The sequence below is a fragment of the Lygodium microphyllum genome, chromosome 28 (assembly GCF_053477565.2).
Source record: "Lygodium microphyllum isolate KBCC chromosome 28, Lygodium_microphyllum_v1.1.10, whole genome shotgun sequence".
Taxonomy (NCBI): Eukaryota; Viridiplantae; Streptophyta; class Polypodiopsida; order Schizaeales; family Lygodiaceae; genus Lygodium; species Lygodium microphyllum.
Window position 1 is genome coordinate 55646502 of NC_141162.1, and position 21078 is coordinate 55667579.

The 21078-nt window shown below is 45.0% G+C and overlaps 1 pseudogene; it reads right to left on the reverse strand.

The window, feature by feature from the left end:
- Window positions 1-2502: 2502 nt before the first annotated feature.
- LOC148011464 (BTB/POZ domain-containing protein At1g30440 pseudogene) lies at window positions 2503-3603 on the reverse strand (annotated as a pseudogene).
- Between the last annotated feature and the right edge of the window lie 17475 nt (window positions 3604-21078).

The following is a 21078-nucleotide window of genomic DNA, read 5'->3' on the forward strand; positions in this document are numbered from 1 at the left end:
CCACGGAGAAATCAAACTCTAGGAGCAGGAGGAGCCATCGAGCTATGCGTCCTGTAGCACAAGGTTTGTTCATCAAGTAGAGCAGGGCTTGATGGTCCACGAAGAAAATGAAAGGTGTGGCCAATAGGTGCCGTAATTTCTTCACGGCAAACACCATGGCTAGTCCCTCCCTTTCTGTTGTTGAATAATTCATCTCCGTCTCAATGAGTTGCCTGCTAGCAAAGCTCACTGGGTACTCCAAGTTATGCTCACCCGGTTGGCACAACACTGCTCCCACGACAAACTTAGAGAAGTCAATGTGTACGTGGAAGGTAGTGGTCTAGTCCAGGGCTCGTAGAATTAGTGTCGTTGTTAGAGCCTTTTTCAGTTGTTCGTATGCCCGTTGGCATGCTTCGGTCCACGAAGATGATTAATAGCTTGTACAATGGCCTAGCGATCAGCACATAGTTCAGTACAAACCACTGATAGTATCCTGTGTGACCTAAGAAGCATTGAACTCCCTTGTAATTACTTGGGGGTGGAAGGTCAACGATAACCCTGACCTTCGAGAATTCCGTGGCAATGCCGTTCTTCGACACCACATGTCCTAAGATGCATCCGTGCTTCACCCAAAACTGACATTTCAAGGGGTTCAGGGAGAGGCGATATAAGCGACACTGTTCAAAGACCGTACGGAGTTTGTCTAGATATTCAATCCAGGTTGAATGGACACACAGGTCATCAACAAAGACCTCCAACTCCTTGCGAAGCATGTCCTTGAATATGGTGCACATAAGGCGTTGAAAGGTGGCGAGGGCATTGGTTAACCCAAAGGGCATGACTAGGTATGCAAAGACGTCCCACTCAGTGGCAAAGGCGGCTGTCTTCAGGATGCACTTGCACCTGGTTGTACCCCAAGAAGCCATCCAGGAAACTATAGGCTTCCTTACCTGCCACTCTCTCAAGCATGTGCTCGGTGTACGACAAGGGGTAGTTGTCTCTCTTTGTAGCAGCATTCACCTTCTTGTAATTGACGCACACTCCAATCTTGCCGTTCTTCTTCATCACAATGACTGTGGGTGACACCCAGTCTGTGTGCTCAATTTCATAAATGAATCCAGCTCTCATCAGCTTGTCGATTTCCTCCTTGACAGCATGAGCGTGCTTTGGATTCATGGGGTACGGTCACCGCTTGACGGGCGTTGCATCCGACGTCATGGGTATGTTGTGAGTCACAACACTCGGATCCACCCCTCGTAGCTCATCTAAGGACCAAGCAAATACGTCTATGTACTCCCGCAAAAGAGCGACAATACTGAACTATTCTTCAGTAGTCAAGTCCTCGACAATGAACACCGGTCGGGGTACTTCCCCTTCCAGGGCTAGGTTTACCTCCTTGACCTTGGCTGGCCCTTCGATTGGTTCGCTTGTTTGCCCTTGGCGCTTGGCACCTAGCAAAACCACTACACTATCCCCTTTTTTGAATTTAGTGAAGCGTTTAGGGAGGTCTTGCGGCTTTCTCTATTCCTCTGATCGTGCATCCTTGGGACGCTTTGCCTTATCCTGCCACAACCGTCTACGCCTCAGGTGGACGGGTGAGTTCCCCTTGGTGCGTCTGGTCATGGGTGGCCTAGGGATTTCTGGGTCGCTATCAAAGTGTAACTTCCGATTCAGAGTCAAACCCTCCACTTTCACTAGAAGAGGTGGTCTCCCCTGGTGGCCGCAGTTCAGATGGCGATTCGGTTCTAAGCATTGATGTTGTTCCTGGTTGGGCTAGGCCCACTTGCTCAAGGTCTATGGCTCCTATGCATTCCAACCAAGCACGATCACATTTCATACACATGACTCCTTGGCCCATTCTAAGGGTCTGTTTTTTCTGCGGCTTGGCATCTGCCCGTATCTGCTCAATTTCTCGTCCCTCAATGTCGTACTCTATGGTATCCACTTCACCCTCACTTTCATCACCGAAGGATTGGTAGTCTTCGTATTCATCACAGGAATCTTTATCGCTTGACTGCTCATCGTCTCCTAGGGCTTGCTCTGCCCCGTCTCGTTGGTCGGGGACCAAGGCCCAGTTATACATGAGGTTCAGCTCGTGCACCCTGATCCACTTCCACTTGGACTCCTCCAAGAGGTCTTGGAGCGGCTTGAAGTTGGCGGCGGCTGAGTTGCCCGCTAGCCGGTCCGTTAAGTATTCCAGTATTCCCTGGAGTTCCCTTTTGTTGGAAGGCACTTGGAAGGTAATGGTGTATGCATGACTTCAAAGATAAACCTCAAATCACACATTCGAGAGATGGATGCACTTCACTATTTGTGTTTTACTCATTCATAAGAGGGGGAAACTAAATTAGGGAATTTGAACCGCTTTTGGAGGGTAAAAGCAAGAGAAAAGCAGGCTGTTTTGGGGGACAAGGAAGGACGACATGACAAAAAAATCACAGGGGAATCAATATTTTTGGGCTTGGATATGTCATTGGCCTCAGGGATTCAGCGGGAAAAAACCTATCAGGCCTGCCGGCTAATTTATGGAAAAAATAAGGGGACTAAATTGGAAGAAGGCCTCTCGCCGCAAGCCATCTCGGTATCAGTGCGAAGTAGCAATTGCTCAAAATATAGTACTTGCACTATAATGCGAAGGGGAAGACGCTCATTTTGAGCAGCATGAGTACAAGCTTCAAGTAAAAGCTTTTGGCAATCCATTATGCGGCATAGTTGTTCTCGCTCATCTTCTCTGTTCCAAGGATGTGCCTTTTCAGTATCAAAAGCACTTAGTTAGTGCAAAGCTTGCTTTCGATGTGCTGGTGCAGGCTCATGGATTGGGAAAAGAGATGGGTCAGGTAACTCACCTTTAGGTAAATGTCGATGGCTCGGTATAGACCATCATCACATATCCTTGCATAGTCTGGAAGTGCTGCTGCTAAAGACAGAAACTTGGCTGGCTTCAAGTTAACATCTGGGGCAACTTCTGCAAGATAACCATCCATCAGTCTTACTACCATCATTACTAGAGTGAGTGAAGGGGAGCTTATCAGAGGTCCCTCGTCTACTGAGCTTGGTGAAGAAGCAATCCCGGCAGATTGATCTAACAAGAGGAAGTGATCCAAGATCCTTTGAGTACAATCTGTGTCATAAAGTGTGTCAATACTGTAGGATAAATTCCGAAAAAGCATGTCCTCCAAGCTAACTTGTTCCAGCTGCAAGCCAATCCTCCTCTCCAGATTACTCTTGCAGCCCACGCTTGTGTTAAGCATCATAGCAATCCGAAGAAAACTAGAAAGAAAGTTGGTTGGCACCACATTTTTTGTACACAGGCAGGAGGCTTTCAATAGTCTCTAGAATGAGTTTTTGATCAGTGGGGGCTGATGTACCTCCACATTGCATGTGGCCTTGGCTACCTTGTGGAGCAGCCTGAAGTTTATTTGGATCCAAAAAGATAATGCTTTCAGGGCCCATACCACGAGCTTTCACAGCTACAATAAGCCGCTTGTAGAGAGCCAGGCCCAAAATGGCAACGTCTTCATATCACCAATCTGATTGCGATTTTCTAGGCTTTGCTCCTGTACTAATTCCGTTCCAAAGTAAGCTTTCCCCTGAAAATGCTAGAGATGCTTGTGTCGTCAACATGATTGCTTGCGGAATCCATGACTAATACCTCGGCATCCCTATTAAGAGACGCATTTTTTGCCATTTATGCCTTGGACATTTGCACCAGAAGATGTAAAACCCTTCCTTATGTTCATCTCGTCTTTGGGGGCATCAAGGTGAGGTAGGGTGCTGTCAGAGGCACACGGGCGTGCTCTCCCTGCTGATCGACAAGAGGTGAAATAGATCTTGGCATATGATCTGATTGCAAAGTAGAAATTCTGTTGGCTTCTGGCCCTACTATTCAGCATATTCTATTGCTGTGAACCCATTATGCAGTGCTAAGGACAGAACCTCAGCTCGAACTGCCGCATCAACAAAGATATGCAGGTGTAAGTTATGCCCTTGATCTAGTTGACTTGCCAACAGTGTTCATGATAGAGCATGGTGCTATTACAAATCGATGTGAACAGAGTACTAATTGGTTAAGCAAACAAAAGTTCGTTTTTCTATCGCTGGTTGTTCACAGAGTTATGTATTCAACCGCATGGGTGGGATATCAGAGGGGTATTTTCATCAACAGGTTCAGCATCCACAACTAGTTGAGTATCTTCAGGTGTTGCCTCAACAGCATCATTTTTTGAATCAGCAGTATCAGCTGCATCTGATCTAAATGTCAATCTCTCCACTGCCAAAACTCATCACTTTCCCTCTGGATTATTAGTTAATGCCATTATTCTGTTTAATGTCACTGAGTTCATACACCGGAATGCTAAACAGTTTATGAGATGCTTCAGTTTTTTTTTCTGAACATGGACCTCATGTAACTCTCTTGACAAGGAATATAGTGTACTTTGGCATCAACAATTCAATTTTCTTCTTGTTAATCTCTTCCATTGCTGTACCTTGAACCCCGTGTTTTGCAGTCTTTGCATGAACTTTACGACAACGGGCTTAGGGCCTCCATGGGGGCTTGCTGCCATCATGTAGAGTGGCATAGGAAGTGTTCCATTTGTCTTGCCAACCGTTTTGATGGCTTGCTCGTATGCCCTTTGGTCAGAGAACGGCAGGTCAATTGTAGCGAGGACGTGCATCCAATCCCGCTCATCCTCTGGGTAGGGGATATACTTGGTCAATGACTCATAGGGCTTCCTGACCTGAGTGTTCCCTTTGAGCATAGCAGAGATGGCGTCCAGGTCGACTGGTGAGGTCTTCCAAGTGTCCATTTCTATTCATACGGCGTTAGTTCGATTGCCAAGGAAGATCAAGCTGTTACCCCAATCTTCGATGACTCTAGCATTGCGCATCCAGGGTCATCCTAATAGGACATCGTAGTCCACTCCCTTCATGACTATAAAGTCAATGGAGAACTAGACTCCTGCGATCTTCACTAGCCAATTTTTCAGGACCCCGAATGGTTTCACTCTCATATCGTTTGCTAGTGTGACGTTAAACCTAGCAGCTTCAATAGGCGGGTTTCCCCAAGCCTGCAGCACCGTGTGGCTAAGCACACTAACCCCGGCTCCCATGTCTACGATTCCCTTCCTTGTTGCGTCACCCAGGGCTAGGACCGGCAGGACTGTGTGCATCTCAAAGCCTTCCCAAAAGGCGTTGACATGCAAAGATTTAGGTACAGAGTGCAACGTGAGACTGGGCAATTGTGTTTCTACATCCTAGTCTTGAGGGTCGACCGTGAACTGCTCTTGTGAGCCCTCAACCCACTGCCTAAGGTCTTGCCATAGGGCAGGGTGCTACTTAAGCAGATCTCCCAGGCCAAATGTTACTGGGGTGGTCACTAGTGTGGTCAGGAGATTGCTAAATGCTCGTCCCTCCTTTAACCTACATTGTCCGGGCCAATGGCTGCGAATGATCTGCGGCTCTGTTGCGTCCAGGCTTGGTCTCAGTGGCACTGCTTGTGGCGTAGTAGCCTCGGTCATCTTAGGTTGAGGCAGCGACATTGGCATGATTATGTTGGAGAGATCATCGATCTCCTCCTCCGTGATGGGTTCAGCATCTTTGAGGTGTTGTTGAGCCTCCCTCACCCATTCCTTCACCTTTTCTATGGCCTCCAATTGTCGCTTGGGGTGTGGGTATTATCTTAGCGCTTCCCTTTTTGGTTGTCTTAGGGGCTGAAGTCTCTGCCTCCGTGTCTGAGACTTTCTTCCCAGCAGTTAAAGTCATAGCACTCTCGGTCTTCAATGCGACCTTAGCGTCTGACCTCTTCTTTTTCCACCTGCGGCTTTTCTTCCCTATTGAGGCTGCGTCCAGGTTGCTAGGTCTTGGCAGAGAGATGTCGGCCTGCTTGGTTTGGGCTCGGGTCATAATAGTAAGGGAATAGGTGTGGCCTCCCCATCGGGGTTTTCGACACCAAACAGCCCTAATGGGACGAATGGCAAATTAGCTGCGCTAGAGGACGGCTTTCGCTTTGGGCAATCAACGAAAAGATGTGTGATTCTGCACTCTGCGCACCTTTGATCAGCCTTGTCCCTGTTTTGCTGCTCTCTTTCAGGGCAGTGTGATGAGACATGACCGGGGTGTCCGCAAGTCCAACAAGTGATTGGATCCTGTGGCTGCCCTCCTAGGCCTCTACCCCGTCCTCTTCCCAACGCCATCACCGGCACGGGTCGATAATCCCATGAGGACCGCATTACCCTCGTCATCATGCAAGACGTAAGGGTATATGTAGGTCTCTTCATCATTTGGCTCATCCACGTAATGAATTGGAGCGTCGCTTGGTGGGTGGGTCACATAAGGACCAGGCGGCCTGGGAATGCCAGTGGGATTTATGTCCATTCTAGGGACGGCGGGTTTCATATCGTTAGGCGCGGGTAGAGCCAATGGGGCTCCCCTTCCGGAGAATGATTGCGGCATGTTAGCTAGATAAGACTGGCCGTAGGGTTGCGAGTATGGAAACCTTATTGGTAGTTTGCATTGTGCGGCATCGTGGCCAAACCTCCCGCAGTTGGCGCAAGGTCTTGACCTAGGATCTTGACACTCAGCCGGCAAGTGGTTTCCTCCATAGTGCACGCACTGGATGTGCGGGCGCGTTGGTCATCTCAGCATGTCATGTATCTTGGCTAATTCCATCTTGACCTCTGCCAGGTCTGTCTCGGTGGCTTTTCCCTTATCTTGGGGTGATGGGTTCAATCACTCACTAGAGGTTGGCATTCTCTCTAAACTCCGCGGGTTGGTTTCTTCTAGATTTGAGCTCCTAGAGCTCCGCTCTTTCAGCTGGTCAGCAACTCTGATGGCTTCCTCAAAAACCCTAGCCACCACGTCTCGCTGCAAGCTTGAGTTGCCTGCCAGTGCCTTATATAACTCCTCATCTCGAATTCCGCTGATGAATACAGTCGATACTGCCCTATCAGTCGGTCGCTCGCCTAAGGGGATTCTTTTAAAGAGGCTACTCACATGGGTCACATAGTCGCGGATGCCCTCCTTCTCCTTCTGTTTGACGTTCATCAAGCGTACTAGCAGGTTATCAGAGTATCTGGGCTCGGCAAACCTCTTGACGAAGAGATCCTTGAGGTTGTTGAAGTTGGCTCGTTCTATGGCATCCAGGCTTGTATACCACGTCCTACCCTTATCACTTAAGCAAAGTCCGAATGCTTGCGAACGTTGAGTCTGGTCGTTGAGGCCATTGGCTTCGCAGACTTGCTCAAACTGCTCGACAAAGCTATATGGATCGTCATGTGGCTAGTACTTGTCGAGTTGCTTGGCGACAATCGGTATTTTGGCCTGGCTCTTTGAGCCCTGGTTTGTCCCTAACCCTGCAAGCAACGACGTCGCTAGTGCAGTGGCACTCTGCTCTACTGCAGTGTTATCGAGCAGCCGTTTCATAAGGATCTCGCTCAGCGTCAGGTCTCCCTCTAGTGCTCTTTCGTGGTCCGTTCAGTTCCGGCCAGCCAAGTTTAGCACTCGCTGCACCTCATGCAGCTCCATGCTTTGCCTTAGGCTCCTAGCTTGTTGATCCCTATTATACTCGGCTATGCCTTGCAATGCCTTGCGGGCTAGCCTTCTCTCCTCCTCTAGGTCTGTAATGATTGCATCTATCGTTCTGCCACGGTGCTCGTACCGGGCATGCGCATCGTAACTGCTCACCATCTGTTGTATAGCATCTGGGAATGCGCTCACATCGAGCTCCTCGGTAAACCGATGGTCTGAGCCTTCCTCTGTCATGGTCAAATTCTTGCGCCTCGTTGTGCTATCAATCAGGCTAACTAGTCGTGATAGGTCCTTGTTGTTGGCGCTCCTCGCTTGGTTCTCTTCTATGCTTTGCATGTTTGTCTATGTCCTGGGTCTTCTCCTATTGGTGGGTTCCTTGATCGATTTATCTGAGTGAGTTCCCTTAATTACTGAATACACTTCTTAATTTACCGCCACTCAGTGAGTGCGTTGTTCCTCGTGCACTTGTGCCCAATTAGGCTTTCAGTTTCCTTAAGTGTACTTCAAGTGCAAAATTCAATGTGAGTGTAGCAAGCAATTCCTCGACGCCCCACTCACTCTCGCTTGTTTCTAGCCTGATAGGCTTGTAGGTCCATTTTTCGGCCGTTTAGTCAGGGTTTAGGGTTCCTTGTTTGTTTCCTTGTTCACTTCTGATTGATCAGGTCTTCGTGGTTCAACGGCTTGCATTCTAGTCCGTGGATCCCTCAACTGTCTACCGCCCACCGCTTAGCAGTTGTGTACTACAATTTCTCTTATCCCGGATGCCAGAATAAAGTTCTGAATGCCCGAAGGGTTTCGACAAGTTGCGCTAATGTGCGTTTGCCGGTTGGGTCAAATTTCTGACAACTTTGACAAAAAGCTGCATTCAGACCAAGTGGTCTGAATTGCAGGGTCCGAGTGGGTCACTCGGACGGGCCAAATGGTATGGGGTCAAGGACCGAATCTCCAAATCTAGCTCGGACGATTTTTACCTGGACGGGCCGAATGGCCGGTTTGACAGATTCGGACAGGCTAATTCGGACAGATCGAACCGCAGTTGGCCGAGGGTCGAATCCCAAGTGTGGCCAAGTTTCAATTTTGAAATTCGGACAGGTCGCTCGGACGGGCCGAATGTGCCACGTGGTCACAAAGTTCTGGCTTGCACGGTCCGAGGAGGGTCTCTCGGACGGGTTGACTCGGACAGTCCAAGTGCCGACTAGGGTTCCGGCCGAGTGGCCGAATGGCAAGGGGCCAAAGGCCGATTCTGGGCCTCGGCCCAGAAGCAATAGCTCGAACGGGCCGAGAGCGGCGCGACAGAAATAGCACGATGCCGATCTTGCCCGATTCTTATGATTTACTCAACCATTACAAGCACAAATCTCCAGATACCATCTAGGGGGTTTGAGGGGGGGATTCACATACCTGAATGGGTCGGTGAGTGCGTCGGTGCTGCGATCGAATCACACGGCCTGGGGTTTTCTAGCTCTCTCTCTCTCTTTCTCTCACACTGAAATGGCACAAATGAGTTCTCTTTTGGCCTCCTGGTTCTTATATGCCCTCCCACCTGTGGCGTTCACCCCTGATCCCTCTCTTGTCGATCTTAGTCCTCACTAGTGAGCATTTTGCGCATTTGCATGCCTTTTTCCCTATTTTTACCCTGTTTTGAAACAGTGAACCCTACCCTTTTCCGGTTCGATCTCCTAGTTCTAACCTACGCTAAATGCAACAAAAATCGAAGGCAAAAAACTGGAATAGATTCTCCATGCTTTCCAATCATCAAACAACCAAAATATCCAAAATACTTACTTGTTCTGAAGATTAAAAGCACCCAACTTCCTACCTATCTCAAGCTCCGTTTCGGGGATGAATACCCTACTTCGATGCTCGATGTGAGGCGCGCAAGTGCTCAAGCTTGAATCCGTTGGTCCCGGCAATGGAACCAAAATGTGGGAGTTTTAACTCAACCACCAAGACCCACGGACCGCTTATTGTTTCAAGCGTTTCAAGCGAGCTCTAATGGCTATCTCTCACTTAGCCGATGCGCCGTCGATCCTACAAGTGTAGTGAGCTTACCTTGATGCTCGATCGAGTACCCTCCTCTCTCTTGCACTCCGGTAGCTCCACGATCCTAGATGCTAGCGCAAGCATCCTCAAGCCTACTCCATCTCCAAGCTCCATTCTCCATAGCCGCGCGCGCAAGAGAAGAGAAGGGGAGAGAAGAGAAGAAGAGGAGAGGAGATGGTGAAGAGCTTCACCCTCTTGATCCCTCACCCTCACAGACACTCACTCCCTCACACTCTCACACTCCCTCTCTCAAGAGCACACACAAGCAAGAAGGAGAGAAGAAGAGAGGAAGAAGAAGACTCCTTTTGCCACACACCAAAGAATGAGCTTCTCATTCATTTTTCAACTTTATATACAAAACCCTAAATCCCTTCCAGACGGCGGTCATCCTCTTGTCCCCTTTTACATGGCCGGCCATAGCCTAGGCCCTCTTTCCCATTTCCCACCATTCTAATTTACCCTATTCCCACTAATGCATACACTTTGCACAGGAGCGAGCCTGGCACTCTTTTACACAGATTTGGGGGCGCTCCCATATTTTAACGATGCGCCTTTTCCTCTTTTATTGTCGTGGCCCAACACTGAAGCCTCTTGAGGGTCGTGTCCGAATATTTGAATTTTCCAGGGATTGGTTGCCAGTCAAGGCGGCTTTTTTGCTCTTGCGACTTTTTTTGCTTTTTTTTCCTTCTTCCCAGTTTCTACTCATCTGTGCTGCAGTAACGTGGTCGGAAACATGGTAACAATGGGGGATCTATGCCTACGGAGTGATGCCATTTGGGCTCTATAATGGTCCTGCCACCTTCCAAGGAGTAATGATGGCTGCATTCCAGAATCATTTGCATGATTTCATTGAGGTGTATCTTGATGACTTTTGTGTCTATAGTTTGATCCGAGAGCACTGGGGACACCTAGAGCAATGTTTTAAGAGTATGGGATTTCTCTCAACCTCGACAAATGTGTCTTTTGGCATCTCCTCAAGAGTTCTCTTGGGCCATATTTTCTCGGCACAAGGGATTGCAACAAACCCGGCGAAGATTGAGAAGATTTCCGCCTTAACAGCACCAACAAACCTCAAGCAATTGAGAGGATTCCTTGGCCATGTGGGCTACTACATAAGATTTATTGCACACTTTGCAACCAAGGCGGCCCCTCTACACAAGATCCTAAGGAAAGATGTTGATTTTCTTTGGACTGATGACTGTGAAGAAGCCTTTAATACCCTAAAACAGTGCCTTATCAAAGCATCTAACTTGCAACCTCCTGACTGGATGAAGGAGTTCCATGTGCACACAGATGTATCCGTTGAAGGGCAAGGTGCTGTCCTATGTCAAAAGGGCCCCTATAAATTAGATCAACCAATATATTATGCAAGCCGAAAGGTCAATGATAGGGCATGGAACTACACAGTGACAAAGCTTGAGTGCTTGGCAATGGTGTTTGCACTAGAGAAGTTTAGATACTATCTACTGTCAACGCATTTTAAGTTCTACGTGGATCATGAAGCCCTATCCTTCCTAATGAACAAAGCAGATGTTAAAGGACGATTGATGAGATGGTTACTCATATTCCAGGAGTTCAACTTCAAAGTGGTCACTAAGTCTGGTCGTTCCCATGTCCTAGCCGCGATCATCTATCACGGATCCCTCAAACAGAGGAAGAGGAATAGGATGATCTAGACCTTCCTGATGCTTTTTTGTTTCTAGTAGAAACAGTTACTCCGTGGTATGCAGACATAGCCAACCTCCTGGCAGCTCAACAGTATCCTCTTAGCATCTCAAGCCGTGAGAAGAAGAAGCTTCTGTTAGAATTAGCCCCCTACACTTTGCTATGTGGTGCACTGTACAAGAGAGGCAAAGATGAAGTGGTGCAAAGATGTGTTGCAGGGGATGAAATCGGCATAGTATTGAAAGCATGCCATGACGAACCATGTGGTAGACACTTCGCAGAAGAAGCGACAGCCAGGAAGGCTCTATTAGCAGAATATTGGTTGCCGACCCTCCACAAGGATAGGATGCACATGACTACTGTAAAAGATGTGATGCTTGTCAGCGAATGGGGAAACCCACCAAAACAAGTGTCATGACACTGCAACCCATTCTTCCCCTAAAGCCATTCGAGAAGTGGGGGATTGATTTTATGGGTCCCATTGATCCACCTACCAGATAGAAGCAGAACAGATACATATTAGTGTGTATAGATTATGTCACAAAGTGGTGTGAAGCTAAAGCCCTGAAGCGGGACAATGGTAAACACATAGCCCTGTTCATGTACGAGAATATTATCACCCATTTTGGCAATCCCCTTGAGCTGGTAAGTGACAGAGGTACTCATTTCCTTAGTAAAATTATGGAGGAGCTGAAGGAGCTGTATAAGATCCGCCATCGCAAGTCCACTCCCTATTACCCTAGAGCCAATGGCCAAGTTGAAGTCACCACTCGCATCCTTTGCTCCATTCTGACAAGAATGATTGCCACACATCGTCGCGACTGGGATGATCAACTTACAGAGGCCCTCTGGGCGTACAAGTCCTCCCATAAGGCAGCTACAAGACATACCCCTTTCCAGCAAGTGTATGGTACAGAAGTCGTCTTCCCTGTTGAATTGGAATTGGCCTCTTTGCGAGTGGCAGTCAAAGAATGCTTGGGAGATGATGAGTCACTGCAACGCCGTCTCCTGCACTTGGAATGCTTGGATGAGATATAGGGGATGGCCCTACAGTGCATGGAAACCACTCAAGCGCGACGCAAAGCCTATCATGACAGTTTCATCAAGCACAAGGAGTTTAAAGAAGGTGATCTTGTTCTCGCCTATGATTCGATATTTGGTAAGTTTGCTGGCAAGCTTCAACAATGGTGGATGGGCCCGTACAAGGTACTTGCTATCAATCCTAACGGCTCTGTTCAGATGCAGACCGTTGATGCCTCTAATGATCCCTTCCTGATCAACGGCTATCGTCTGAAGAAGTACTTCCCTCCTTGGGGATCTTGACAATCACAGTCGACCCACCCTTTCCCTTTTGGGCGTCGCACTGTCCTTCTTGTCGTGCTTCTGATAGCCCTTATGATTCTCCTCATGAAGTGATCTCGTGTTCTGCTAACCCCTTGCAGATACCTCTCAACCTGACCTTGTTCTCTTCTCGTCTGATCCAACAATGGTGGCGAGGTTGGTCCTGACACATGGTATTTCTACCGTTCTCTTTCTTCACCAAAAAAAAAAAAGAAAAAAACAAACAAAAAGAAAAGAAAAAATTTAAAAAAAACAAACAAACAAAACTGTTATGGGAGAAAATTAAGAAATTCCCTGTCGTAACAGACCTCGTTCCAAGGAAAGGTGGAAACACCCTTGGGCGGGAAGCTGACTGTGGAAAAGGTGGTAACACCCCCCAATTCAGGATAGCTGACTCATCAGCAAACCCTTTTCAGCAATTCATTTGAAGCCACCTCCCTTGGTGCACTGTCTTTGCAATATCAGTCCGTCGACCCTACACCTTCTATTTTTCTCAATGACGGTTATGTCTTAAGTGTGGGGACATTCGTGGTTGGTTTGATGTGTGGTACTAGGTCCTTAATGTTCGGTTTACCCTTCTTGCTAAGGTTTTAAGTGTGGGGACGTGCCTGCGCATCTATGTTGTATACCCCCATGCCTATACCCTGCTATGATCATGCATCTTTGCCATGACTTCATTTTACCCTGATGGGGTCCCTTACCCACCCCCCGTCTACTTTCCCTCCTCCCTTGGGGTCGTTCCTTCTCTATTTCCTTTTGTCCTTTGTTTTCAAGCTCTTTCATACAAACGCACCCTACGTTCACTGAAAATCACATCCAACCTTATAGCTGTGTTTGTCCCTTCGAACTTTCCATTTTTTCTTTTTACCAATCCCTGTTCCGCGACAGACGGTTTTCAAGTTATTAATTTTTGAAGTAATTCCCGTAAAATGGTTGGTTTTCCATGTGCACGCGTCCTCATTGTTTCAAAAACCTGATCTGATGTGCCAGCCATGTCCTACCCATTCCCCCTGACATTTTTCCTTTTTACTCCGTGCCTATTTTTTCACTTTTTTCCATGTGAACCTGCCCTATTTGCACTGGAATTTCAGTTTAATTTGACAACCGTGTTCCGCCAGCCTTTCCCCCACTTTTTCCTTTTTCCTCCCCCCTCTTTCGACTACTGCTTTTTAGTTATTAATTTTTTCGCGTGTTTTCGAGTATGCTTTTTGTGTTTTTTCCATATGAACCCCTCCTAATTTTTCCCAAACTGGGTTTTGATGCACCAGCCTTGTGAATCCCTTTCTTCTAAACATTTTTCCTTTTGAGTGTCCTCTATTTCAGTGTACGGCTTTTCCTGTATTAATTTTCCAGTTCATGTTCGGGTCCGTTTTTGGGGTTTTTTCCATGTGAACGCGTCCAATCTCGATCAGAACTGTGTTTTGCCATGATAGAGTTATTGGACACATTATTCGACACATTTTCCTTTCTTTTCGCACTTCATTCGGATGAGCTGATTTTCCAATATTAATATACGTATGTGTTTTCAGGTTTGTTTCTTGCGTTTTTTCCATGTGAACACCCTGATTTTGCCCCGGAACCCGTGTCCCATTTTTCTATCATCCTCCCCTCGTCTACAGACACATTTTTCCTTTTTACAGTTTTCCGATCCAATGAACGGTTTGGATTTTATTAATTTTCTTCCTTTTTGCCATGTGGCCGCGTTTCTCGTGTCGTGCGTGAACGCGCCTATTTTTTGTTTTACGTGCCTCAAGATGCCCATGTGGCCTCTCTGGCTCACATGTCGCCATCCCTGCCCCATTTGACCTTGCTGATGCAAATTTTTTTAACTCCCATCTCGCACATGCGCGCGAGACGGGGGTGCGCTCCTTTTTCACACCCATAACCAATTTATTTTTATTTTTAAAAAAAACCAACACAAACACAAAACAACACACACCATTAATTTCTTTTAACGCAGAAAAAACAATTATTACAAAAACAACCCCCATTTTAAAAACCCACAAATAACAAACAAGAAACAACAAATAACATCCACAAAAACAACAAACAACAAAAATCTATAACATCCACGTTAAAAAACAAACTCTTTAAAAAAATTTAAAAAAAAAAACCCAAGAGGCGTTCCTATGCAGTGACAGGTGTTTCAAAACCCGCAAACACCCCCAACAACAAATATAAAAACACATAAAAATACACATAAAACACCTAAAAACTTTAAAAATTCATTAAAATTTATTTAAAATTCAAAAAAATAACCAAAAATTTCCTAAAAATTTTCCAACATTGCTAAAATAGTTTGCACTATTTCTAAATTGGAAATTCAAGAAAATAAATTGCAAAAAATTCAAAACTTCAAAATTCTTCCAAAAATACATGCAAAATGAGTAAAATTCATTAAAAATTAGTAAAAAATCAAAAATATTTCTTAAAAAATTTTAAAACTTTCACAAACCTATTTGTCCCTTTTGCCAATAATTTCTTAATTGAAAATGCTTTCATAAATGGCTAAAGTATTATTTGAAGCCAAAATCGTGAATTTAATACCTCACCTCATGCAAATTCATTTTAAATTCCAAAAAAATCAGCTGAAAATCATGGATAAATTCAAACACATTGTTGACACTTGTTGGATTATTGAAATTCCACCCTTATACTTCACACCATATTCATGTGTCCTATATCCCGTTTTAATTATTTAAAGAAATAGAAAAAGAAAAAGAATAACAAAACAAACAAAATTAAACCAAACAATATACACAATACAAACACACTTAAATTACACTTTTAAAAAAAATAAGAGAAAAAAATCAAAATATAAAAATAAAACAAAAACACTAAGGTGCTTTATTTTTTCCAATCAGTGGTTTTTGCTTTTTTGACTGGATTCCTTGCCTTTGGGACTACTCCCTACACCTTCAGTCTATTGCATACACACCCCTAGTAGGTATTTATTTTTTGAGCTTTATTCATTTTTATCATCCCTTAACCACATTTAATTGTTAAAAGAAACTTTATTCACCTACTTTTTCTCGCGCTCTCGCGCTAAACACACAATGTTTCTAATAATTAAAAATCAACCAGCCGTTCACTTTGCATGCGCTACGTGTGCTTCAGAGGCACTTTAATTTTTAATAAGAATGAACCAGCCGTCACAAAGCACGCGTTGGCAAAAAAACGCTCCACATCACCATTAATTTCTAATTAATGGATTTGCATTTAGAGACGCTAGTCTGGGTATCCCAGTCCGGGTTTCGTTAAAGGACCGTTTCACCCTAATAAATTGTAATTAAAATTTTAAGAATGAATTGCCATTTTCTTATTAAGGTTTATAACCTAATAAAATGTCACCCATTGTTAATAATTTCTTAAAATGAACCCTTCATTAAAACCATTTCCCCTCAATGCACTTTTTTCCCTTTTGTTTTAATAAACACCCTTTGTGGAATGGACACGTAAAGTCCTCTTAGCTGAAATTGTTGGTCAAAGTTATGGTCAGGTCTTGATTAGGCTTTTATGGTATTATGGTTTGCTTATGTGCTACGATTATGGGTGCGGTTTGAAGTTTTTTTTTCTTTTTTTTTTAACCTGATACGGGGTTTTGGGTGCCTGTTTGTTGCATCGCATGAAGTTTTCGATCGCATATGTGTAGAGGTCATGCCGAATTTTTTCTAAGATGTGGGTTGTTTGGGATGGTAAATTGGTTAGCTAAGTTTGTGTGTGTCCTTTTGATTGATTTCTTTTTTATAACTATTTTGGTTGTTTTGCAGGCATTCTTTGTGATTGTCTGTGTTTGTGGTGTGTGTGTTTTCCATCTGAATGGCGCCTCACGCTCCTTCTCCTATCCAGTATGTCCCGTTCATCAGTAGGGATTGTTCTTCCCTACTGGCTTTTGAGCCTATAGCAAAAGCAAGCCTTGCAACTTTTGTGGCTGCTTCACTCCCACTGATTCCAGACAATCCATCCCTATGTGATGAGTTTATTGAATCATACAGTAAGAAATCGGGCCTGGTTCGTGGTGCTTTCATGTTATTGACACCCCGAGGGTTAGGGAAGGCTTTGTCTCTTCCCTACAAAAGGAGAGCCCTTTGTTACAACCAGGCAATTATTCTCCAATGATGAGATTTTCAAGCTATTACAGAAGCAGACCAAAGAGATTCAGGATGTCAAGAAAGTGATAAACACTTCAGGAGTATCTTTTTCTATGATCATTGATCCTCTTTGGAAGTTAGTCTGCCAGTTCCTCCAAGACATTCTTTGTAATTGTCTGTGTTTGTGATGTGTGTGTTTTCCATCTAAATGGCGCCTCACGCTTCTCCTCCTATCCAGTATGTCCCGTTGAGAGGGATTATTCTTCCCTACTGGCTTTTGAGCCTATAGCAAAAGCAAGCCTTGCAACTTTCATGGCTGCTTCACTCCCACTGATTCTAGATGATCCATCCCTGTGTGATGAGTTTCTTGCATCATACAGTAAGAAATCAGGCCTGGTTCATGGTGCTTCCATGTTATTGACACCCCAAGGGTTAGGGATGGCTTTGTCTCTTCCCTACAAAGGAGAGCCCTTTGTTATAGCTAGACAATTATTCTCCAATGATGAGATTTTCAAGCTGTTACAGAAGTAGACCAAAGAGATTGTGGAGGTCAAGAAAGTGATAAACACTTCAAGAGTATCTTTCTCCATGATCACTGATCCTCTTTGGAAATTAGTCTACTAGTTCCTCCAAGACAGGTTTATGCCTGCCAAAACACCATCCCATTATTTGTCCAAAGAACTCTTCACAACTTCCAGGATGGTGTTAAAAGGGGTGGCCATTGATTGGAGTACTTACCTACTTACGAAGATGGACCAACATTTTGTCAAAGTAACCAGAGGGAATGTCACAAATGTCACTTATGGTTCCTACTTATATGCTATCTTGACATACTCAGGCCTTAAGAAGGGTGTCTTACCACCTCCTCCATCTGATCCAATACCTCCCCCTCCACCTTCAAAAGAGTCAGAACCTATTGACATAGAGGATCTTAATTCCCCTCCTCCATTGGTCATTCAGCGGAAGCTCTTGAAGCGTGTGGCAGATAAAACTCCCTCAGTCCTTCCTTCAGTCACAGTTCCTGCTACTTCTAGCAGTGACCTCCCTGCCTACATCACATGCAACAATTTATTCAAGGCACATAGAGAGGGTTCTTTGGAAATATCAGTCCCTTCACTGAACAGTTTAGTGTCAGGAGACAGGGCACATAGAGAGGGTTCTTTGGAAATATCAGTCCCTTCACTGAACACTTTAATGGCAGGAGATGCCATTCCATTCCTTTGTAATGACATCCAAAGTTCGATTGAACTTTCAGTGACAGCTTGTGTTCAACAGATGTATGCTTCTTTCTATGAAGAATTGATACAGTTCAACGACCAGTTGCATAAGGAAACCTCAGAGTTAGCCTCTGCTAAAGACACACTTGCTAATCTGTTTAAACAGATGGAGCAATAGACTCAAATGATTGAGATCCAGAGAGAAGAAATATCTTCTTTGAAGATTCAGTTTTAGCAGAAGCTTAGTTAGAGGTCACTAGAGTCTTAGAGGAGAAAGAGAGAATGTCCAAAGAAGCTCAAGAGTTTTAGATTCTTTTAGATGCAAAACTATCAGCTTTGCAGACTGCTCACAATACATTGGAATCCCAAGCTTCCGAGATTAAGCAGTTGCAAGACCAACTGGCACAGTCACGGTCCATTCCTCCAAGCCCCAATGTTCCTATGATTCCTTTTATCTCTCAGCAGGATTTGGCAGTTCTCCAGAGACAGGCCACATTGTGTCCCTTGTTTCAAGATAAAGTGGAAAGATTGCAGTCCTGGATGGATTTTGTTATGGTCGACATTTGAGCACTTTCAGGAGTATGTTCCTCCGGACCATTCTTTCTTTGTCCACTATCAGTTGCAGAAGTTGGCCTTCTATATGAAGCTTTCAACGATGGATCTTCCTCTTCAAGAGGATGGTTTGGTCTTCTATTTGCTGACAGAAGTGGTCCGTATGGCTTTTGAAGATTCTGTGACGACGGATACCATGTTGATGTCTTACATGTATCTATGAGGTGATTTGTTGATTTCAGATGATGTAGATCTGGCCTAGTATATGGGGGATGTGATTTTGCAAGCTGTCTTATATGTCAACTATTTGGAGTTTGAGGATAGATGACATGTTCTAGTGTTATTCTTCAAGAGTGGGTACTTTCCCTGACAATTCATGGCACTCAATGATTGATTCTGTGGTCCTGAATCAACGTCAGAATACAACTTCTACTTATGTGCAGAGCACTAACCAACTGAGGGTAGATCTCCTAGCTTATCTTTCCAAGAACCATCCATTTGATTTATCCTTTTTTTATGCCTATCAGAGACAATTTGTTTTAGGTCCTTCTATTCCTAGCCTATTGTACTACCAACAAATGGCTCATCGCTATGATACTTATCTTTTCCTTTATCAAGCCAACTCAGCAACTATCTTACCTCTTCTTTTCCAACCTCAAGATTTTCCTCCAATTCCTATATTTACCTATTGTCCTTTCATCAAATATCTAGTTTTTTTTCCTTCTTCACCATGCCCTTCTTCATCTATCCATATACCTTCTACTTTTCCTGTTTATCAATTGACACCTTTCCTAACTGATTCACTTAAATTTTCAGCCACTCCTTCTTTAGCTTATTCCTCCTTTTATGACTTTGCCTACCCATCTCTTCCTCCTCTTTTACTTGTTCCACTTCCATCTCCTGCCACTTCTATTTCTCAACTCCCTCAGTTGGTTAGTGTGTACGAAGGATTTGATCCACAGATTCCAAGAAGAAGAGGATGTATCTCGACTGATTCTCTCACGGGACCACAAATTAATTGGCCATTAATTCTAGGGGACTAGACAAATGCTAGTCAAGCATACCAGAATTATCTTCATTTTGCTCACCAATATTCACAATCTCTAGATCCTTTAGTAAGATTGACAGCTCATTTTGCTTGGTATTAGCATACATGCATAGGCATTCCCATAACGATCAAAAGGCCATTCCTGTAATGTGTCCCCCTTGTCCACTTGTACGACACGTCTTAGCAGCCCATCGGGAAGAGAGTCTAGAAAGCGCAGCCCGGCACTCACAAGGAATGTCACAGGGTTTGCGATCAAGATCTTCCCGAGTCTGCCACGAAGCGGAAGCATTTGGCCGTTCCCACTTAGAACCCCGACCTAAATCAGGGTTTTCCTAAAAGTCAAGTTTCTAGGAAGTAGCTAGCGTCGAGCCCAAACAAACCACTTTGCACAGAAGCATCAGGGTCAAAGTGGATTTATACTGCACTTGGTTCAAGGAGAATGGGAAACGAGAGGGATGCAAAGCCCGATCTCTCTGCCCCTAAGGCATAGTCCCATTCTGTTTCCCTAAAACAGTATAAATCGGGACTCTAACTCTATTGATTCTAGATCATTGCTACTTTGCTATCAATTCCTTTGAGAAAAGTTCCCGGCTAACCGGGACCACCCTTCTGTAGGATGGACCCAGAGTCACGTCCACCGCACTTTCCTCGGATTGCTTAGTTATCTAATTACCTACCACATTTAGTTTGACAAGCAAAAACAACTTCCTTAATTAACTAATTAAACACTGGTTCCTTCACATAACTTAGGCACTGACATAGAAAAACAATGTCAAGCAAGTTCCTTTTCCAACATTAGATCTTTATTAATCATACTCTTTGGAATATGTCAAATATCCTGCCCAAAGGCTATCCGAGCAATCCTCAGGGATCGCTATTCCAAGTTCCGCCCATTGACTAGTATACGGGCCTCGAGATCCCATCTCGAGTCATGTCAGCCTCTTGTGCAGGATCCGAAGGCAAGGAATTTACAGCCAGAGCCTCCCCTAGCATCCAAGCGTCCTCCTGCTCCAAGCAGCACCCATGGAGAGACCTCTCGCGGCGGGTTCGGTCCATGTACCCGTCGCGGATAACAACCCCCTTGGATAGGGTCAGGCAGACAGTCGAAGGTAACTGATACTGCCTCTCTCTCCAAGATTTTAACCTGAAGCATTAGTTATTTTTCCTGCATTAGTTGTTTGAGCAAAGAAGTAAAAACAGTGCACCTAAGTGTACAATCACGAGCATTCCAGTGGTTGTTCGTACGGCCAACTGCTAAGGTGTGATTCCTTCTCCCCAAATACTTCCAGTATTCGATCCTGGATCATTCGCGACTTGGCAAGTTCCCAAAGGTTTAGCAAGCTGGGTTGCTTGTTTACCCTTTTTCCTTGGGATAGGGTTTATACCCTGTTGACCCCAAATTGTCACTACCTTAGGTTTCCTTATATTATAGTCAAATAGATCTTGGGCAACCCCGTCGTCCTAACTTGGTTGGTTGAATTGCTTCTTGGCAATTCACCACTGCCCTTAACTCGACAAAACAATTCCCAAGAGGGAGTGTTGTAATGGAGCCACTACTCATTTCTTAGAGAATCTAATTTGTAAATAGAACTCGCCAATGTTGGTCTAAGGTGTA